Consider the following 23,250-nt stretch of genomic DNA (forward strand, 5'->3'; position numbering starts at 1 on the left):
CAGACGGTCTTCTATATTAACGCTTACATTCACTGAGAGGAAGAGACTATGTTGGGCGCTTTGTTACACAGGTAAACTCTGAGATTGGAAGAAGTGTGAGAGTTTCCTGTCCAACGCACTTAAGAAAGAAGTCATTATGTAGGAAGAGGAGAGTTCTCGGCTAGAAAGGGAGGACGCTTTCTATGTATGGGAACGCTTACATTCACTTCAAGAAACTATCGGGGGGTAATTTGTAGTTAAACTCTAGAAGAACTGTGAGAGTCCTATATAGGAAGGCTTGCATTCACTTAGGGAAAGCAAGTACGAAGAAGGAGTGGTTTGTCGGCTTGCTAAACTCTAGTGCTGACGAAATGCGAGAGTCCTGTAGAGGGACGTTAACCTTCAGTTAGTGAGAGCAACTCTCGGGGGGTGGGGGGTGGTATTTAGGCTTGCTGAACTCTAGTTTGGAAGACATGTCCGAGTTATCCAGGAAGGCTTACAATCAATCACTTAGCTAGAAAGCCAGTATCGGCGGTCGCCTTGTAGGCTTGCTAAACTCTAGTTTCCAGGAAGGGCAAGAGTCATATAGAGGATCATTTAAATTCACTCAGTGAAAGCAACTGCCGCGGGCTGCCTTTTAGGGTGGCTAAACTCTAGTTGGAAGGAAGTGTGAGAGTCATATATAGGAATTCTTACCTTGACTTAGTGAAAGCACCTATGGAGCGGTGGCTTGTCATCTTGCTGAACTCCAGGTTGGAAGATGTGCGAGAGTATGTATTCATAGGGATATTTACAGCCACTTAGAGAAAGTAGCTCTCAGGGGTGGTGCGCAGGGTTACAATACTACATTGAAAGAAGGAGAAGAAATATACGGGGGAGGCTTACATTCGGATAGAGAAAGCAACTCTCGTGGTGTGTATTGCCAGATGGCTAAACGTTGAGATTGGAACAAGTGTGAGTTTCTTGTGAATCACACTGAAGGATGAAGTCACTATGTAAAAGCTGGATACTTCTTAGCCAGACGGGAGTCACGATAGGAACACATACACTGACTGAGAGAAAGCAATTGTTGGGTGGTGGGTTGTAGGTTTGCTAAAGTCCAGTTTGGAAGAAGTGCGAGAATCCTTTATAGGAATGCTTACATTGACTTCCAGAAAGCAGCGATCAGCGGTGGTTTGCAGGATTGCTACACCGCAGTTTGCAAGAAGTGCGAGAGTCCTGCATAGCAATGCTTAAATTCCCTTAGAGAAAGCAACTGTCGGCGGGTGATTTTTAGGCTTTCTAGCCTCTGGTTTTGATGAAGTGTGAGACATACATGGGAACGCTTACATTCACTTCCAGAAAGCAAGTGTCGCGGAGTGGTTTTTAGGCTTGCAAGACTTCTGAACGGAAGAAGTGCGAGAGGCATATACAGGAAGGCGTACATTTCCTTAATGAAAGCAACTATAGTGGGATGCATTGGAGAATTGCTAAAGTCTGAGATTGGAAGAAGTGTGACCTTCCTGTCAAACACACTTGAGAAAGAAGTCATCACGTAGGACGGGGAGAGCTCCCAGCAGTAAGGAGTCATGTATAGGGACGCTTAAACTAACTTAGAGAGAGCAACTAGCAGGTGGTGCTCTGTAGGCTGGCTAAACGCTAGAATGGAGGAAGTGCCAGACGGTCTTCTATATTAACGCTTACATTCACTGAGAGAAAGAGACTATGTTGGGCGCTTTGTTACACTGGTAAACTCTGAGATTGGAAGAGGTGTGAGAGGTTCCTGTCCAACGCACTTAAGAAAGAAGTCATTATGTAGGAAGAGGAGAGTTCTCGGCTAGAAAGGGAGGACGCTTTCTATGTATGGGAACGTTTACATTCCCTTCAAGAAACTTTCGGGGGGTAATTTGTAGTTAAACTCTAGAAGAACTGTGAGAGTCCTATATAGGAAGGTTTGCATTCACTTAGGGAAAGCAAGTACGAAGAAGGAGTGGTTTGTAGGCTTGCTAAACTCTAGTGTTGACGAAATGCGAGAGTCCCATAGAGGGACGTTAACCTTCAGTTAGTGAGAGCAACACTCGGGGGGGGGGGTATTTAGGCTTGCTGAACTCTAGTTTGGAAGACATGTCCGAGTTATCCAGGAAGGCTTACAATCACTTAGCTAGAAAACCAGTATCGGCGGTCGCCTTGCAGCTTGCTAAACTCTAGTTTCCAGGAAGGGCAAGAGTCATATAGAGGATCACTTAAATTCACTCAGTGAAAGCAACTGTGGCGGGCTGCCTTTTAGGGTGGCTAAACTCTAGTTGGAAAGAAGTGTGAGAGTCATATATAGGAATTCTTACCTTGACTTAGTGAAAGCACCTATGGAGCGGTGGCTTGTCGTCTTGCTGAACTCCAGTTTGGAAGATGTGCGAGAGTATGTATTCATAGGGATATTTACAGCCACTTAGAGAAAGTAGCTCTCAGGGGTGGGGGCGGAGGGTTACAAAACTACATTCAAAGAAGGACAAGAAAAATATGCGGGGGAGGCTTACATTCGGGTAGAGAAAGCAACTCTCGTGGGGTGTATTGCCAGATGGCTAAACGTTGAGATTGGAACAAGTGTGAGTTTCTTGTGAATCACACTGAAGGATGAAGTCACTATGTAAAAGCTGGATACTTCTTAGCCAGACGGGAGTCACCATAGGAACACATACACTGACTGAGAGAAAGCAATTGTTGGGTGGTGGGTTGTAGGTTTGCTAAAGTCCAGTTTGGAAGAAGTGCGAGAATCCTTTATAGGAATGCTTACATTCACTTCCAGAAAGCAGCGATCAGCGGTGGTTTGCAGGATTGCTACACCGCAGTTTGCAAGAAGTGCGAGAGTCATGCATAGCAATGCTTAAATTCCCTTAGAGAAAGCAACTGTCGGCGGGTGATTTTTAGGCTTTCTAGCCTCTGGTTTGGATGAAGTGTGAGACATACATGGGAACGCTTACATTCCCTTCCAGAAAGCAAGTGTCGCGGAGTGGTTTTTAGGCTTGCAAGACTTCTGAACGGAAGAAGTGCGAGAGGCATATACAGGAAGGCGTACATTTCCTTAATGAAAGCAACTATAGTGGGATGCATTGGAGAATTGCTAAAGTCTGAGATTGGAAGAAGTGTGACCTTCCTGTCAAACACACTTGAGAAAGAAGTCATCACGTAGGACGGGGAGAGCTCCCAGCAGTAAGGAGTCATGTATAGGGACGCTTAAACTAACGTAGAGAGAGCAACCAGCAGGTGCTGCTCTGTAGGCTGGCTAAACGCTAGAATGGAGGAAGTGCCAGACGGTCTTCTATATTAACGCTTACATTCACTGAGAGAAAGAGACTATGTTGGGCGCTTTGTTACACTGGTAAACTCTGAGTTTGGAAGAAGTGTGAGAGTTTCCTGTCCAACGCACTTAAGAAAGAAGTCATTATGTAGGAAGAGGAGAGTTCTCGGCTAGAAAGGGAGGACGCTTTCTATGTATGGGAACGCTTACATTCACTTCAAGCAACTATCGGGGGGTAATTTGTAGTTAAACTCTAGAAGAACTGTGAGAGTCCTATATAGGAAGGCTTGCATTCACTTAGGGAAAGCAAGTACGAAGAAGGAGTGGTTTGTAGGCTTGATAAACTCTAGTGTTGACGAAATGCGAGAGTCCCATAGAGGGACTTTAACCTTCAGTTAGTGAGAGCAACTCTCGGGTGGGGGGGTGGTATTTAGGCTTGCTGAACTCTAGTTTGGAAGACATGTCCGAGTTATCCAGGAAGGCTTACAATCACTTAGCTAGAAAGCCAGTATCGGCGGTCGCCTTGTAGGCTTGCTAAACTCTAGTTTCCAGGAAGGGCAAGAGTCATATAGAGGATCACTTAAATTCACTCAGTGAAAGCAACTGTCGCGGGCTGCCTTTTAGGGTGGCTAAACTCTAGTTGGAAGGAAGTGTGAGAGTCATATATAGGAATTCTTACCTTGACTTAGTGAAAGCACCTATGGAGCGGGGGCTTGTCGTCTTGCTGAACTCCAGTTTGGAAGATGTGCGAAAGTATGTATTCATGGGGATATTTACAGCCATTTAGAGAAAGTAGCTCTCAGGGGTGGTGCGCAGGGTTACAAAACTACATTCAAAGAAGGACAAGAAAAATATACGGGGGAGGCTTACATTCGGGTAGAGAAAGCAACTCTCGTGGGGTGTATTGCCAGATGGCTAAACGTTGAGATTGGAACAAGTGTCAGTTTCTTGTGAATCACACTGAAGGATGAAGTCACTATGTAAAAGCTGGATACTTCCTAGCCAGACGGGAGTCACGATGGGAACACATACACTGACTGAGAGAAAGCAATTGTTGGGTGGTGGGTTGTAGGTTTGCTAAAGTCCAGTTTGGAAGAAGTGCGAGAATCCTTTATAGGAATGCTTACATTCACTTCCAGAAAGCAGCGATCAGCGGTGGTTTGCAGGATTGCTACACCGCAGTTTGCAAGAAGTGCGAGAGTCATGCATAGCAATGCTTAAATTCCCTTAGAGAAAGCAACTGTCGACGGGTGATTTTTAGGCTTTCTAGCCTCTGGTTTGGATGAAGTGTGAGACATACATGGGAACGCTTACATTCCCTTCCAGAAAGCAAGTGTCGCGGAGTGGTTTTTAGGCTTGCAAGACTTCTGAACGGAAGAAGTGCGAGAGGCATATACAGGAAGGCGTACATTTCCTTAATGAAAGCAACTATAGTGGGATGCATTGGAGAATTGCTAAAGTCTGAGATTGGAAGAAGTGTGACCTTCCTGTCAAACACACTTGAGAAAGAAGTCATCACGTAGGACGGGGAGAGCTCCCAGGAGTAAGGAGTCATGTATAGGGACACTTAAACTAACTTAGAGAGAGCAACTAGCAAGTGGTGCTCTGTAGGCTGGCTAAACGCTAGAATGGAGGAAGTGCCAGACGGTCTTCTATATTAACGCTTACATTCACTGAGAGAAAGAGCCTATGTTGGGCGCTTTGTTACACTGGTAAATTCTGAGATTGGAAGAAGTGTGAGAGTTTCCTGTCCAACGCACTTAAGAAAGAAATCATTATGTAGGAAGAGGAGAGTTCCCGGCTAGAAAGGGAGGACGCTTTCTATGTGTGGGAACGCTTACATTCACTTCAAGAAACTATCGGGGGGTAATTTGTAGTTAAACTCTAGAAGAACTGTGACAGTCCTATATAGGAAGGCTTGCATTCACTTAGGGAAAGCAAGTACGAAGAAGGAGTGGTTTGTAGGCTTGCTATACTCTAGTGTTGACGAAATGCGAGAGTCCTATAGAGGGATATTAACCTTCAGTTAGTGAGAGCAACTCTCGGGGTGGGGGGTGTGGTATTTAGGCTTGCTGAACTCTAGTTTGGAAGACATGTCCGAGTTATCCTGGAAGGCTTACAATCACTTAGCTAGAAAGCCAGTATCGGCGGTCGCCTTGTAGGCTTGCTAAACTCTAGTTTCCAGGAAGGGCAAGAGTCATATAGAGGATCACTTAAAATCACTCAGTGAAAGCAACTGTCGCGGGCTGCCTTTTAGGGTGGCTAAACTCTAGTTAGAAGGAAGTGTGAGAGTCATATATAGGAATTCTTACCTTGACTTAGTGAAAGCACCTATGGAGCGGTGGCTTGTCGTCTTGCTGAACTCCAGTTTGGAAGATGTGCGAGAGTATGTATTCATAGGGATATTTACAGCCACTTAGAGAAAGTAGCTCTCAGGGGTGGTGCGCAGGGTTACAAAACTACATTCAAAGAAGGACAAGAAAAATATACGGGGGAGGCTTACATTCGGGTAGAGAAAGCAACTCTCGTGGGGTGTATTGCCAGATGGCTAAACGTTGAGATTGGAACAAGTGTGAGTTTCTTGTGAATCACACTGAAGGATGAAGTCACTATGTAAAAGCTGGATACTTCTTAGCCAGACGGGAGTCACCATAGGAACACATACACTGACTGAGAGAAATCAATTGTTGGGTGGTGGGTTGTAGTTTTGCTAAAGTCCAGTTTGGAAGAAGTGCGAGAATCCTTTATAGGAATGCTTACATTCACTTCCAGAAAGCAGCGATCAGCGGTGGTTTGCAGGATTGCTACACCGCAGTTTGCAAGAAGTGCGAGAGTCATGCATAGCAATGCTTAAATTCCCTTAGAGAAAGCAACTGTCGACGGGTGATTTTTAGGCTTTCTAGCCTCTGGTTTGGATGAAGTGTGAGACATACATGGGAACGCTTACATTCACTTCCAGAAAGCAAGTGTCGCGGAGTGGTTTTTAGGCTTGCAAGACTTCTGAACGGAAGAAGTGCGAGAGGCATATACAGGAAGGCGTACATTTACTTAATGAAAGCAACTATAGTGGGATGCATTGGAGAATTGCTAAAGTCTGAGATTGGAAGAAGTGTGACCTTCCTGTCAAACACACTTGAGAAAGAAGTCATCACGTAGGACGGGGAGAGCTCCCAGCACTAAGGAGTCATGTAAAAAGACGCTTAAACTAACTTAGAGAGAGCAACTAGCAGGTGGTGCTCTGTAGGCTGGCTAAACGCTAGAATGGAGGAAGTGCCAGACTGTCTTCTATATTAACGCTTACATTCACTGAGAGAAAGAGACTATGTTGGGCGCTTTTTTACCCTGGTAAACTCTGAGATTGGAAGAAGTGTGAGAGGTTCCTGTCCAACGCACTTAAGAAAGAAGTCATTATGTAGGAAGAGGAGAGTTCTCGGCTAGAAAGGGAGGACGCTTTCTATGTATGGGAACGCTTACATTCACTTCAAGAAACTATCGGGGGGTAATTTGTAGTTAAACTCTAGAAGAACTGTGAGAGTCCTATATAGGAAGGCTTGCATTCACTTAGGGAAAGCAAGTACGAAGAAGGAGTGGTTTGTAGGCTTGCTAAACTCTAGTGTTGACGAAATGCGAGAGTCCTATAGAGGGACGTTAACCTTCAGTTAGTGAGAGCAACTCTCGGGGGGGGGGGGTGGTATTTAGGCTTGCTGAACTCTAGTTTTGAAGCCATGTCCGAGTTATCCAGGAAGGCTTACAATCACTTAGCTAGAAAGCCAGTATCGGCGGTCGCCTTGTAGGCTTGCTAAACTCTAGTTTCCAGGAAGGGCAAGAGTCATATAGAGGATCACTTAAATTCACTCAGTGAAAGCAACTGTCACGGGCTGCCTTTTAGGGTGGCTAAACTCTAGTTGGAAGGAAGTGTGAGAGTCATATGTAGGAATTCTTACCTTGAATTAGTGAAAGCACCTATGGAGCGGTGGCTTGTCTTGCTGAACTCCAGTTTGGAAGATGTGGGAGAGTATGTATTCATAGGGATATTTACAGCCACTTAGAGAAAGTAGCTCTCAGGGGTGGTGCGCAGGGTTACAAAACTACATTCAAAGAAGGACAAGAAATATACGGGGGAGGCTTACATTCGGATAGAGAAAGCAACTCTCGTGGGGTGTATTGCCAGATGGCTAAACGTTGAGATTGGAACAAGTGTGAGTTTCTTGTGAATCACACTGAAGGATGAAGTTACTATGTAAAAGCTGGATACTTCTTAGCCAGACGGGAGTCACGATAGGAACACATACACTGACTGAGAGAAAGCAATTGTTGGGTGGTGGGTTGTAGGTTTGCTAAAGTCCAGTTTGGAAGAAGTGCGAGAATCCTTTATAGGAATGCTTACATTCACTTCCAGAAAGCAGCGATCAGTGGTGGTTTGCAGGATTGCTACACCACAGTTTGCAAGAAGTGCGAGAGTCATGCATAGCAATGCTTAAATTCCCTTAGAGAAAGCAACTGTCGGCGGGTGATTTTTAGGCTTTCTAGCCTCTGGTTTGGATGAAGTGTGAGACATACATGGGAACGCTTACATTCACTTCCAGAAAGCAAGTGTCGCGGAGTGGTTTTTAGGCTTGCAAGACTTCTGAACGGAAGAAGTGCGAGAGGCATATACAGGAAGGCGTACATTTCCTTAATGAAAGCAACTATAGTGGGATGCATTGGAGAATTGCTAAAGTCTGAGATTGGAAGAAGTGTGAGCTTCCTGTCAAACACACTTGAGAAAGAAGTCATCACGTAGGACGGGGAGAGCTCCCAGCAGTAAGGAGTCATGTATAGGGACGCTTAAACTAACTTAGACAGAGCAACTGGCAGGTGGTGCTCTGTAGGCTGGCTAAACGCTAGAATGGAGGAAGTGCCAGACGGTCTTCTATATTAACGCTTACATTCACTGAGAGAAAGAGACTATGTTGGGCGCTTTGTTACACTGGTAAACTCTGAGATTGGAAGAAGTGTGAGAGTTTCCTGTCCAACGCACTTAAGAAAGAACTCATTATGTAGGAAGAGGAGAGTTCTCGGCTAGAAAGGGAGGACGCTTTCTATGTATGGGAACGCTTACATTCACTTCAAGAAACTATCGGGGGGTAATTTGTAGTTAAACTCTAGAAGAACTGTGAGAGTCCTATATAGGAAGGCTTGCATTCACTTAGGGAAAGCAAGTACGAAGAAGGAGTGGTTTGTAGGCTTGCTATACTCTAGTGCTGACGAAATGCGAGAGTCCTATAGAGCTACGTTAACTTTCAGTTAGTGAAAGCAACTCTCGGGGGGGGGGGGTGGTATTTAGGCTTGCTGAACTCTAGTTTGGAAGACATGTCCGAGTTATCCAGGAAGGCTTACAAACACTTAGCTAGAGAGCCAGTATCGGCGGTCGCCTTGTAGGCTTGCTAAACTCTAGTTTCCAGGAAGGGCAAGAGTCATATAGAGGATCACTTCAATTCACTCCGTGAAAGCAACTGTCGCGGGCTGCCTTTTAGGGTGGCTAAACTCTAGTTGGAAGGAAGTGTGAGAGTCATTTGTAGGAATTCTTACCTTGACTTAGTGAAAGCACCTATGGAGCGCTGTCTTGTCGTCTTGCTGAACTCCAGTTTGGAAGATGTGCGAGAGTATGTATTCATAGGGATATTTACAGCCACTTAGAGAAAGTAGCTCTCAGGGGTGGTGCGCAGGGTTACAAAACTACATTCAAAGAAGGACAAGAAATATACGGGGGAGGCTTACATTCGGATAGAGAAAGCAACTCTCGTGGGGTGTATTGCCAGATGGCTAAACGTTGAGATTGGAACAAGTGTGAGTTTCTTGTGAATCACACTGAAGGATGAAGTCACTATGTAAAAGCTGGATACTTCTTAGCCAGACGGGAGTCACCATAGGAACACATACACTGACTGAGAGAAAGCAATTGTTGGGTGGTGGGTTGTAGGTTTGCTAAAGTCCAGTTTGGAAGAAGTGCGAGAATCCTTTATAGGAATGCTTACATTCACTTCCAGAAAGCAGCGATCAGCGGTGGTTTGCAGGATGGCTACACCGCAGTTTGCAAGAAGTGCGAGAGTCATGCATAGCAATGCTTAAATTCCCTTAGAGAAAGCAACTGTCGGCGGGTGATTTTTAGGCTTTCTAGCCTCTGGTTTGGATGAAGTGTGAGACATACATGGGAACACTTACATTCCCTTCCAGAAAGCAAGTGTCGCGGAGTGGTTTTTAGGCTTGCAAGACTTCTGAACGGAAGAAGTGCGAGAGGCATATACAGGAAGGCGTACATTTCCTTAATGAAAGCAACTATAGTGGGATGCATTGGAGAATTGCTAAAGTCTGAGATTGGAAGAAGTGTGACCTTCCTGTCAAACACACTTGAGAAAGAAGTCATCACGTAGGACGGTGAGAGCTCCCAGTAGTAAGGAGTCATGTATAGGGACGCTTAAAATAACTTAGAGAGAGCAACTAGCAGGTGGTGCTCTGTAGGCTGGCTAAGCGCTAGAATGGAGGAAGTGCCAGACGGTCTTCTATATTAACGCTTACATTCACTGAGAGAAAGAGACTATGTTGGGCGCTTTGTTACACAGGTAAACTCTGAGATTGGAAGAAGTGTGAGAGTTTCCTGTCCAACGCACTTAAGAAAGAAGTCATTATGTAGGAAGAGGAGAGTTCTCGGCTAGAAAGGGAGGACGCTTTCTATGTATGGGAACGCTTACATTCACTTCAAGAAACTATCGGGGGGTAATTTGTAGTTAAACTCTAGAAGAACTGTGAGAGTCCTATATAGGAAGGCTTGCATTCACTTAGGGAAAGCAAGTACGAAGAAGGAGTGGTTTGTCGGCTTGCTAAACTCTAGTGCTGACGAAATGCGAGAGTCCTGTAGAGGGACGTTAACCTTCAGTTAGTGAGAGCAACTCTCGGGGGGTGGGGGGTGGTATTTAGGCTTGCTGAACTCTAGTTTGGAAGACATGTCCGAGTTATCCAGGAAGGCTTACAATCAATCACTTAGCTAGAAAGCCAGTATCGGCGGTCGCCTTGTAGGCTTGCTAAACTCTAGTTTCCAGGAAGGGCAAGAGTCATATAGAGGATCATTTAAATTCACTCAGTGAAAGCAACTGCCGCGGGCTGCCTTTTAGGGTGGCTAAACTCTAGTTGGAAGGAAGTGTGAGAGTCATATATAGGAATTCTTACCTTGACTTAGTGAAAGCACCTATGGAGCGGTGGCTTGTCATCTTGCTGAACTCCAGGTTGGAAGATGTGCGAGAGTATGTATTCATAGGGATATTTACAGCCACTTAGAGAAAGTAGCTCTCAGGGGTGGTGCGCAGGGTTACAATACTACATTGAAAGAAGGAGAAGAAATATACGGGGGAGGCTTACATTCGGATAGAGAAAGCAACTCTCGTGGTGTGTATTGCCAGATGGCTAAACGTTGAGATTGGAACAAGTGTGAGTTTCTTGTGAATCACACTGAAGGATGAAGTCACTATGTAAAAGCTGGATACTTCTTAGCCAGACGGGAGTCACGATAGGAACACATACACTGACTGAGAGAAAGCAATTGTTGGGTGGTGGGTTGTAGGTTTGCTAAAGTCCAGTTTGGAAGAAGTGCGAGAATCCTTTATAGGAATGCTTACATTGACTTCCAGAAAGCAGCGATCAGCGGTGGTTTGCAGGATTGCTACACCGCAGTTTGCAAGAAGTGCGAGAGTCCTGCATAGCAATGCTTAAATTCCCTTAGAGAAAGCAACTGTCGGCGGGTGATTTTTAGGCTTTCTAGCCTCTGGTTTGGATGAAGTGTGAGACATACATGGGAACGCTTACATTCACTTCCAGAAAGCAAGTGTCGCGGAGTGGTTTTTAGGCTTGCAAGACTTCTGAACGGAAGAAGTGCGAGAGGCATATACAGGAAGGCGTACATTTCCTTAATGAAAGCAACTATAGTGGGATGCATTGGAGAATTGCTAAAGTCTGAGATTGGAAGAAGTGTGACCTTCCTGTCAAACACACTTGAGAAAGAAGTCATCACGTAGGACGGGGAGAGCTCCCAGCAGTAAGGAGTCATGTATAGGGACGCTTAAACTAACTTAGAGCGAGCAACTAGCAGGTGGTGCTCTGTAGGCTGGCTAAACGCTAGAATGGAGGAAGTGCCAGACGGTCTTCTATATTAACGCTTACATTCACTGAGAGAAAGAGACTATGTTGGGCGCTTTGTTACACTGGTAAACTCTGAGATTGGAAGAAGTGTGAGAGTTTCCTGTCCAACGCACTTAAGAAAGAAGTCATTATGTAGGAAGAGGAGAGTTCTCGGCTAGAAAGGGAGGACGCTTTCTATGTATTGGAACGCTTACATTCACTTCAAGAAACTATCGGGGGGTAATTTGTAGTTAAACTCTAGAAGAACTGTGAGAGTCCTATATAGGAAGGCTTGCATTCACTTAGGGAAAGCAAGTACGAATAAGGAGTGGTTTGTAGGCTTGCTATACTCTAGTGTTGACGAAATGCGAGAGTCCTATAGAGGGACCTTAACCTTCAGTTAGTGAGAGCAACTCTCGGGGGGGGGGGTGGTATTTAGGCTTGCTGAACTCTAGTTTGGAAGACATGTCCGAGTTATCCAGGAAGGCTTACAATCACTTAGCTAGAAAGCCAGTATCGGCGGTCGCCTTGTAGGCTTGCTAAACTCTAGTTTCCAGGAAGGGCAAGAGTCATATAGAGGATCACTTAAATTCACTCAGTGAAAACAACTGTCGCGGGCTGCCTTTAGGGTGGCTAAACTCTAGTTGGAAGGAAGTGTGAGAGTCATATATAGGAATTCTTACCTTTACTTAGTGAAAGCACCTATGGAGCGGTGGCTTGTCGTCTTGCTGAACTCCAGTTTGGAAGATGTGCGAGAGTATGTATTCATAGGGATATTTACAGCCACTTAGAGAAAGTAGCTCTCAGGGGTGGTGCGCAGGGTTACAAAACTACATTCAAAGAAGGACAAGAAAAATATACGGTTAGGCTTACATTCGGGTAGAGAAAGCAACTCTCGTGGGGTGTATTGCCAGATGGCTAAACGTTGAGATTGGAACAAGTGTGAGTTTCTTGTGAATCACACTGAAGGATGAAGTCACTATGTAAAAGCTGGATACTTCTTAGCCAGACGGGAGTAACGATAGGAACACATACACTGACTTAGAGAAAGCAATTGTTGGGTGGTGGGTTGTAGGTTTGCTAAAGTCCAGTTTGGAAGAAGTGCGAGAATCCTTTATAGGAATGCTTACATTCACTTCCAGAAAGCAGCGATCAGCGGTGGTTTGCAGGATTGCTACACCGCAGTTTGCAAGAAGTGCGAGAGTCATGCATAGCAATGCTTAAATTCCCTTAGAGAAAGCAACTGTCGGCGGGTGATTTTTAGGCTTTCTAGCCTCTGGTTTGGATGAAGTGTGAGACATACATGGGAACGCTTACATTCACTTCCAGAAAGCAAGTGTCGCGGAGTGGTTTTTAGGCTTGCAAGACTTCTGAACGGAAGACGTGCGAGAGGCATATACAGGAAGGCGTACATTTACTTAATGAAAGCAACTATGGTGGGATGCATTGGAGAATTGCTAAAGTCTGAGATTGGAAGACGTGTGACTTTCCTCTCAAACACAATTGAGAAAGATATCATCACGTAGGACGGGGAGAGCTCCCAGCAGTAAGGAGTCATGTATAGGGACGCTTAAACTAACTTAGACAGAGCAACTAGCAGGTGGTGCTCTGTAGGCTGGCTAAACGCTAGAATGGAGGAAGTGCCAGACGGTCTTCTATATTAACGCTTACATTCACTGAGAGAAAGAGACTATGTTGGGCGCTTTGTTACACTGGTAAACTCTGAGATTGGAAGAAGTGTGAGAGTTTCCTGTCCAACGCACTTAAGAAAGAAGTCATTATGTAGGAAGAGGAGAGTTCTCGGCTAGAAAGGGAGGACGCTTTCTATGTATGGGAACGCTTACATTCACTTCAAGAAACTATCGGGGGGTAATTTGTAGTTAAACTCTAGAAGAACTGTGAGAGTCCTATATAGGAAGGCTTGCATTCACTTAGGGAAAGCAAGTACGAAGAAGGAGTGGTTTGTAGGCTTGCTATACTCTAGTGCTGACGAAATGCGAGAGTCCTATAGAGCTACGTTAACTTTCAGTTAGTGAAAGCAACTCTCGGGGGGGGGGGTGGTATTTAGGCTTGCTGAACTCTAGTTTGGAAGACATGTCCGAGTTATCCAGGAAGGCTTACAAACACTTAGCTAGAGAGCCAGTATCGGCGGTCGCCTTGTAGGCTTGCTAAACTCTAGTTTCCAGGAAGGGCAAGAGTCATATAGAGGATCACTTCAATTCACTCCGTGAAAGCAACTGTCGCGGGCTGCCTTTTAGGGTGGCTAAACTCTAGTTGGAAGGAAGTGTGAGAGTCATTTGTAGGAATTCTTACCTTGACTTAGTGAAAGCACCTATGGAGCGCTGTCTTGTCGTCTTGCTGAACTCCAGTTTGGAAGATGTGCGAGAGTATGTATTCATAGGGATATTTACAGCCACTTAGAGAAAGTAGCTCTCAGGGGTGGTGCGCAGGGTTACAAAACTACATTCAAAGAAGGACAAGAAATATACGGGGGAGGCTTACATTCGGATAGAGAAAGCAACTCTCGTGGGGTGTATTGCCAGATGGCTAAACGTTGAGATTGGAACAAGTGTGAGTTTCTTGTGAATCACACTGAAGGATGAAGTCACTATGTAAAAGCTGGATACTTCTTAGCCAGACGGGAGTCACCATAGGAACACATACACTGACTGAGAGAAAGCAATTGTTGGGTGGTGGGTTGTAGGTTTGCTAAAGTCCAGTTTGGAAGAAGTGCGAGAATCCTTTATAGGAATGCTTACATTCACTTCCAGAAAGCAGCGATCAGCGGTGGTTTGCAGGATGGCTACACCGCAGTTTGCAAGAAGTGCGAGAGTCATGCATAGCAATGCTTAAATTCCCTTAGAGAAAGCAACTGTCGGCGGGTGATTTTTAGGCTTTCTAGCCTCTGGTTTGGATGAAGTGTGAGACATACATGGGAACACTTACATTCCCTTCCAGAAAGCAAGTGTCGCGGAGTGGTTTTTAGGCTTGCAAGACTTCTGAACGGAAGAAGTGCGAGAGGCATATACAGGAAGGCGTACATTTCCTTAATGAAAGCAACTATAGTGGGATGCATTGGAGAATTGCTAAAGTCTGAGATTGGAAGAAGTGTGACCTTCCTGTCAAACACACTTGAGAAAGAAGTCATCACGTAGGACGGTGAGAGCTCCCAGTAGTAAGGAGTCATGTATAGGGACGCTTAAAATAACTTAGAGAGAGCAACTAGCAGGTGGTGCTCTGTAGGCTGGCTAAGCGCTAGAATGGAGGAAGTGCCAGACGGTCTTCTATATTAACGCTTACATTCACTGAGAGAAAGAGACTATGTTGGGCGCTTTGTTACACAGGTAAACTCTGAGATTGGAAGAAGTGTGAGAGTTTCCTGTCCAACGCACTTAAGAAAGAAGTCATTATGTAGGAAGAGGAGAGTTCTCGGCTAGAAAGGGAGGACGCTTTCTATGTATGGGAACGCTTACATTCACTTCAAGAAACTATCGGGGGGTAATTTGTAGTTAAACTCTAGAAGAACTGTGAGAGTCCTATATAGGAAGGCTTGCATTCACTTAGGGAAAGCAAGTACGAAGAAGGAGTGGTTTGTCGGCTTGCTAAACTCTAGTGCTGACGAAATGCGAGAGTCCTGTAGAGGGACGTTAACCTTCAGTTAGTGAGAGCAACTCTCGGGGGGTGGGGGGTGGTATTTAGGCTTGCTGAACTCTAGTTTGGAAGACATGTCCGAGTTATCCAGGAAGGCTTACAATCAATCACTTAGCTAGAAAGCCAGTATCGGCGGTCGCCTTGTAGGCTTGCTAAACTCTAGTTTCCAGGAAGGGCAAGAGTCATATAGAGGATCATTTAAATTCACTCAGTGAAAGCAACTGCCGCGGGCTGCCTTTTAGGGTGGCTAAACTCTAGTTGGAAGGAAGTGTGAGAGTCATATATAGGAATTCTTACCTTGACTTAGTGAAAGCACCTATGGAGCGGTGGCTTGTCATCTTGCTGAACTCCAGGTTGGAAGATGTGCGAGAGTATGTATTCATAGGGATATTTACAGCCACTTAGAGAAAGTAGCTCTCAGGGGTGGTGCGCAGGGTTACAATACTACATTGAAAGAAGGAGAAGAAATATACGGGGGAGGCTTACATTCGGATAGAGAAAGCAACTCTCGTGGTGTGTATTGCCAGATGGCTAAACGTTGAGATTGGAACAAGTGTGAGTTTCTTGTGAATCACACTGAAGGATGAAGTCACTATGTAAAAGCTGGATACTTCTTAGCCAGACGGGAGTCACGATAGGAACACATACACTGACTGAGAGAAAGCAATTGTTGGGTGGTGGGTTGTAGGTTTGCTAAAGTCCAGTTTGGAAGAAGTGCGAGAATCCTTTATAGGAATGCTTACATTGACTTCCAGAAAGCAGCGATCAGCGGTGGTTTGCAGGATTGCTACACCGCAGTTTGCAAGAAGTGCGAGAGTCCTGCATAGCAATGCTTAAATTCCCTTAGAGAAAGCAACTGTCGGCGGGTGATTTTTAGGCTTTCTAGCCTCTGGTTTGGATGAAGTGTGAGACATACATGGGAACGCTTACATTCACTTCCAGAAAGCAAGTGTCGCGGAGTGGTTTTTAGGCTTGCAAGACTTCTGAACGGAAGAAGTGCGAGAGGCATATACAGGAAGGCGTACATTTCCTTAATGAAAGCAACTATAGTGGGATGCATTGGAGAATTGCTAAAGTCTGAGATTGGAAGAAGTGTGACCTTCCTGTCAAACACACTTGAGAAAGAAGTCATCACGTAGGACGGGGAGAGCTCCCAGCAGTAAGGAGTCATGTATAGGGACGCTTAAACTAACTTAGAGCGAGCAACTAGCAGGTGGTGCTCTGTAGGCTGGCTAAACGCTAGAATGGAGGAAGTGCCAGACGGTCTTCTATATTAACGCTTACATTCACTGAGAGAAAGAGACTATGTTGGGCGCTTTGTTACACTGGTAAACTCTGAGATTGGAAGAAGTGTGAGAGTTTCCTGTCCAACGCACTTAAGAAAGAAGTCATTATGTAGGAAGAGGAGAGTTCTCGGCTAGAAAGGGAGGACGCTTTCTATGTATTGGAACGCTTACATTCACTTCAAGAAACTATCGGGGGGTAATTTGTAGTTAAACTCTAGAAGAACTGTGAGAGTCCTATATAGGAAGGCTTGCATTCACTTAGGGAAAGCAAGTACGAATAAGGAGTGGTTTGTAGGCTTGCTATACTCTAGTGTTGACGAAATGCGAGAGTCCTATAGAGGGACCTTAACCTTCAGTTAGTGAGAGCAACTCTCGGGGGGGGGGGGTGGTATTTAGGCTTGCTGAACTCTAGTTTGGAAGACATGTCCGAGTTATCCAGGAAGGCTTACAATCACTTAGCTAGAAAGCCAGTATCGGCGGTCGCCTTGTAGGCTTGCTAAACTCTAGTTTCCAGGAAGGGCAAGAGTCATATAGAGGATCACTTAAATTCACTCAGTGAAAACAACTGTCGCGGGCTGCCTTTAGGGTGGCTAAACTCTAGTTGGAAGGAAGTGTGAGAGTCATATATAGGAATTCTTACCTTTACTTAGTGAAAGCACCTATGGAGCGGTGGCTTGTCGTCTTGCTGAACTCCAGTTTGGAAGATGTGCGAGAGTATGTATTCATAGGGATATTTACAGCCACTTAGAGAAAGTAGCTCTCAGGGGTGGTGCGCAGGGTTACAAAACTACATTCAAAGAAGGACAAGAAAAATATACGGTTAGGCTTACATTCGGGTAGAGAAAGCAACTCTCGTGGGGTGTATTGCCAGATGGCTAAACGTTGAGATTGGAACAAGTGTGAGTTTCTTGTGAATCACACTGAAGGATGAAGTCACTATGTAAAAGCTGGATACTTCTTAGCCAGACGGGAGTAACGATAGGAACACATACACTGACTTAGAGAAAGCAATTGTTGGGTGGTGGGTTGTAGGTTTGCTAAAGTCCAGTTTGGAAGAAGTGCGAGAATCCTTTATAGGAATGCTTACATTCACTTCCAGAAAGCAGCGATCAGCGGTGGTTTGCAGGATTGCTACACCGCAGTTTGCAAGAAGTGCGAGAGTCATGCATAGCAATGCTTAAATTCCCTTAGAGAAAGCAACTGTCGGCGGGTGATTTTTAGGCTTTCTAGCCTCTGGTTTGGATGAAGTGTGAGACATACATGGGAACGCTTACATTCACTTCCAGAAAGCAAGTGTCGCGGAGTGGTTTTTAGGCTTGCAAGACTTCTGAACGGAAGACGTGCGAGAGGCATATACAGGAAGGCGTACATTTACTTAATGAAAGCAACTATGGTGGGATGCATTGGAGAATTGCTAAAGTCTGAGATTGGAAGACGTGTGACTTTCCTCTCAAACACAATTGAGAAAGATATCATCACGTAGGACGGGGAGAGCTCCCAGCAGTAAGGAGTCATGTATAGGGACGCTTAAACTAACTTAGACAGAGCAACTAGCAGGTGGTGCTCTGTAGGCTGGCTAAACGCTAGAATGGAGGAAGTGCCAGACGGTCTTCTATATTAACGCTTACATTCACTGAGAGAAAGAGACTATGTTGGGCGCTTTGTTACACTGGTAAACTCTGAGATTGGAAGAAGTGTGAGAGTTTCCTGTCCAACGCACTTAAGAAAGAAGTCATTATGTAGGAAGAGGAGAGTTCTCGGCTAGAAAGGGAGGACGCTTTCTATGTATGGGAACGCTTACATTCACTTCAAGAAACTATCGGGGGGTAATTTGTAGTTAAACTCTAGAAGAACTGTGAGAGTCCTATATAGGAAGGCTTGCATTCACTTAGGGAAAGCAAGTACGAAGAAGGAGTGGTTTGTAGGCTTGCTAAACTCTAGTGTTGACGAAATGCGAGAGTCCTATAGAGGGACGTTAATCGTCAGTTAGTGAGAGCAACTCTCGGGGAGGGGGGTGGTATTTAGGCTTGCTGAACTCTAGTTTGGAAGACATGTCCGAGTTATCCAGGAAGGCTTACAATCACTTAGCTAGAAAGCCAGTATCGGCGGTCGCCTTGTAGGCTTGCTAAACTCTAGTTTCCAGGAAGGGCAAGAGTCATATAGAGGATCACTTAAATTCACTCAGTGAAAGCAACTGTCGCGGGCTGCCTTTTAGGGTGGCTAAACTCTAGTTGGAAGGAAGTGTGAGAGTCATATATAGGAATTCTTACCTTGACTTAGTGAAAGCACCTTTGGAGCGGTGGCGTGTCGTCTTGCTGAACTCCAGTTTGGAAGATGTGCGAGAGTATGTATTCATAGGGATATTTACAGCCACTTAGAGAAAGTAGCTCTCAGGGGTGGTGTGCAGGGTTACAAAACTACATTCAAAGAAGGATAAGAAAAATATACGGGGGAGGCTTACATTCGGGTAGAGAAAGCAACTTTCGTGGGGTGTATTGCCAGACGGCTAAACGTTGAGATTGGAACAAGTGTGAGTTTCTTGTGAATCACACTGAAGGATGAAGTCACTATGTAAAAGCTGGATACTTCTTAGCCAGACGGGAGTCACCATAGGAACACATACACTGACTGAGAGAAAGCAATTGTTGGGTGGTGGGTTGTAGGTTTGCTAAAGTCCAGTTTGGAAGAAGTGCGAGAATCCTTTATAGGAATGCTTACATTCACTTCCAGAAAGCAGCGATCAGCGGTGGTTTGCAGGATTGCTACACCGCAGTTTGCAAGAAGTGCGAGAGTCATGCATAGCAATGCTTAAATTCCCTTAGAGAAAGCAACTGTCGGCGGGTGTTTTTTAGGCTTTCTAGCCTCTGGTTTGGATGAAGTGTGAGACATACATGGGAACGCTTACATTCCCTTCCAGAAAGCAAGTGTCGCGGAGTGGTTTTTAGGCTTGCAAGACTTCTGAACGGAAGAAGTGCGAGAGGCATATACAGGAAGGCGTACATTTACTTAATGAAAGCAACTATAGTGGGATGCATTGGAGAATTGCTAAAGTCTGAGATTGGAAGAAGTGTGACCTTCCTGTCAAACACACTTGAGAAAGAAGTCATCACGTAGGACGGGGAGAGCTCCCAGCAGTAAGGAGTCATGTATAGGGACGCTTAAACTAACTTAGAGCGAGCAACTAGCAGGTGGTGCTCTGTAGGCTGGCTAAACGCTAGAATGGAGGAAGTGCCAGACGGTCTTCTATATTAACGCTTACATTCACTGAGAGAAAGAGACTATGTTGGGCGCTTTGTTACACTGGTAAACTCTGAGATTGGAGGAAGTGTGAGAGTTTCCTGTCCAACGCACTTAGGAAAGAAGTCATTATGTAGGAAGAGGAGAGTTCTCGGCTAGAAAGGGAGGAGGCTTTCTATGTATGGGAACGCTTACATTCACTTCAAGAAACTATCGGGGGGTAATTTGTAGTTAAACTCTAGAAGAACTGTGAGAGTCCTATATAGGAAGGCTTGCATTCACTTAGGGAAAGCAAGTACGAAGAAGGAGTGGTTTGTAGGCTTGCTAAACTCTAGTGTTGATGAAATGCGAGAGTCCTATAGAGGGACGTTAACCTTCAGTTAGTGAGAGCAACTCTCGGGGAGGGGGGTGGTATTTAGGCTTGCTGAACTCTAGTTTGGAAGACATGTCCGAGTTATCCAGGAAGGCTTACAATCACTTAGCTAGAAAGCCAGTATCGGCGGTCGCCTTGTAGGCTTGCTAAACTCTAGTTTCCAGGAAGGGCAAGAGTCATATAGAGGATCACTTAAATTCACTCAGTGAAAGCAACTGTCGCGGGCTGCCTTTTAGGGTGGCTAAACTCTAGTTGGAAAGAAGTGTGAGAGTCATATATAGGAATTCTTACCTTGACTTAGTGAAAGCACCTATGGAGCGGTGGCTTGTCGTCTTGCTGAACTCCAGTTTGGAAGATGTGCGAGAGTATGTATTCATAGGGATATTTACAGCCACTTAGAGAAAGTAGCTCTCAGGGGTGGTGCGCAGGGTTACAAAACTACATTCAAAGAAGGACAAGAAAAATATACGGGGGAGGCTTACATTCGGGTAGAGAAAGCAACTCTCGTGGGGTGTATTCCAGATGGCTAAACGTTGAGATTGGAACAAGTGTGAGTTTCTTGTGAATCACACTGAAGGATGAAGTCACTATGTAAAAGCTGGATACTTCTTAGCCAGACGGGAGTCACCATAGGAACACATACACTGACTGAGAGAAAGCAATTGTTGGGTGGTGGGTTGTAGGTTTGCTAAAGTCCAGTTTGGAAGAAGTGCGAGAATCCTTTATAGGAATGCTTACATTCACTTCCAGAAAGCAGCGATCAGCGGTGGTTTGCAGGATTGCTACACCGCAGTTTGCAAGAAGTGCGAGAGTCGTGCATAGCAATGCTTAAATTCCCTTAGAGAAAGCAACTGTCGGCGGGTGATTTTTAGGCTTTCTAGCCTCTGGTTTGGATGAAGTGTGAGACATACATGGGAACGCTTACATTCCCTTCCAGAAAGCAAGTGTCGCGGAGTGGTTTTTAGGCTTGCAAGACTTCTGAACGGAAGAAGTGCGAGAGGCATATACAGGAAGGCGTACATTTACTTAATGAAAGCAACTATAGTGGGATGCATTGGAGAATTGCTAAAGTCTGAGATTGGAAGAAGTGTGACCTTCCTGTCAAACACACTTGAGAAAGAAGTCATCACGTAGGACGGGGAGAGCTCCCAGCAGTAAGGAGTCATGTATAGGGACGCTTAAACTAACTTAGAGCGAGCAACTAGCAGGTGGTGCTCTGTAGGCTGGCTAAACGCTAGAATGGAGGAAGTGCCAGACGGTCTTCTATATTAACGCTTACATTCACTGAGAGAAAGAGACTATGTTGGGCGCTTTGTTACACTGGTAAACTCTGAGATTGGAAGAAGTGTGAGAGTTTCCTGTCCAACGCACTTAAGAAAGAAGTCATTATGTAGGAAGAGGAGAGTTCTCGGCTAGAAAGGGAGGAGGCTTTCTATGTATGGGAACGCTTACATTCACTTCAAGAAACTATCGGGGGGTAATTTGTAGTTAAACTCTAGAAGAACTGTGAGAGTCCTATATAGGAAGGCTTGCATTCACTTAGGGAAAGCAAGTACGAAGAAGGAGTGGTTTGTAGGCTTGCTAAACTCTAGTGTTGACGAAATGCGAGAGTCCTATAGAGGGACGTTAACCTTCAGTTAGTGAGAGCAACTCTCGGGGGGGGGGGTGGTATTTAGGCTTGCTGAACTCTAGTTTGGAAGACATGTCCGAGTTATCCAGGAAGGCTTACAATCACTTAGCTAGAAAGCCAGTATCGGCGGTCGCCTTGTAGGCTTGCTAAACTCTAGTTTCCAGGAAGGGCAAGAGTCATATAGAGGATCACTTCAATTCACTCAGTGAAAGCAACTGTCGCGGGCTGCCTTTTAGGGTGGCTAAACTCTAGTTGGAAGGAAGTGTGAGAGTCATATATAGGAATTCTTACCTTGACTTAGTGAAAGCACCTATGGAGCGGTGGCTTGTCGTCTTGCTGAACTCCAGTTTGGAAGATGTGCGAGAGTATGTATTCATAGGGATATTTACAGCCACTTAGAGAAAGTAGCTCTCAGGGCTGGTGCGCAGGGTTACAAAACTACATTCAAAGAAGGACAAGAAAAATATACGGGGGAGGCTTACATTCGGGTAGAGAAAGCAACTCTCGTGGGGTGTATTGCCAGATGGCTAAACGTTGAGATTGGAACAAGTGTGAGTTTCTTGTGAATCACACTGAAGGATGAAGTCACTATGTAAAAGCTGGATACTTCTTAGCCAGACGGGAGTCACGATAGGAACACATACACTGACTGAGAGAAAGCAATTGTTGGGTGGTGGGTTGTAGGTTTGCTAAAGTCCAGTTTGGAAGAAGTGCGAGAATCCTTTATAGGAATGCTTCCATTCACTTCCAGAAAGCAGCGATCAGCGGTGGTTTGCAGGATTGCTACACCGCAGTTTGCAAGAAGTGCGAGAGTCGTGCATAGCAATGCTTAAATTCCCTTAGAGAAAGCAACTGTCGGCGGGTGATTTTTAGGCTTTCTAGCCTCTGGTTTGGATGAAGTGTGAGACATACATGGGAACGCTTACATTCCCTTCCAGAGAGCAAGTGTCGCGGAGTGGTTTTTAGGCTTGCAAGACTTCTGAACGGAAGAAGTGCGAGAGGCATATACAGGAAGGCGTACATTTACTTAATGAAAGCAACTATAGTGGGATGCATTGGAGAATTGCTAAAGTCTGAGATTGGAAGAAGTGTGACCTTCCTGTCAAACACACTTGAGAAAGAAGTCATCACGTAGGACGGGGAGAGCTCCCAGCAGTAAGGAGTCATGTATAGGGACGCTTAAACTAACTTAGACAGAGCAACTAGCAGGTGGTGCTCTGTAGGCTGGCTAAATGCTAGAATGGAGGAAGTGCCAGACGGTCTTCTATATTAACGCTTACATTCACTGAGAGAAAGAGACTATGTTGGGCACTTTGTTACACTGGTAAACTCTGAGATTGGAAGAAGTGTGAGAGTTTCCTGTCCAACGCACTTAAGAAAGAAGTCATTATGTAGGAAGAGGAGAGTTCTCGGCTAGAAAGGGAGGACGCTTTCTATGTATGGGAACGCTTACATTCACTTCAAGAAACTATCGGGGGGTAATTTGTAGTTAAACTCTAGAAGAACTGTGAGAGTCCTATATAGGAAGGCTTGCATTCACTTAGGGAAAGCAAGTACGAAGAAGGAGTGGTTTGTAGGCTTGCTAAACTCTAGTGTTGACGAAATGCGAGAGTCCTATAGAGGGACGTTAATCGTCAGTTAGTGAGAGCAACTCTCGGGGAGGGGGGTG

The sequence above is a fragment of the Eulemur rufifrons genome, chromosome 8 (genome assembly GCF_041146395.1).
Source record: "Eulemur rufifrons isolate Redbay chromosome 8, OSU_ERuf_1, whole genome shotgun sequence".
Classification (NCBI taxonomy): Eukaryota; Metazoa; Chordata; class Mammalia; order Primates; family Lemuridae; genus Eulemur; species Eulemur rufifrons.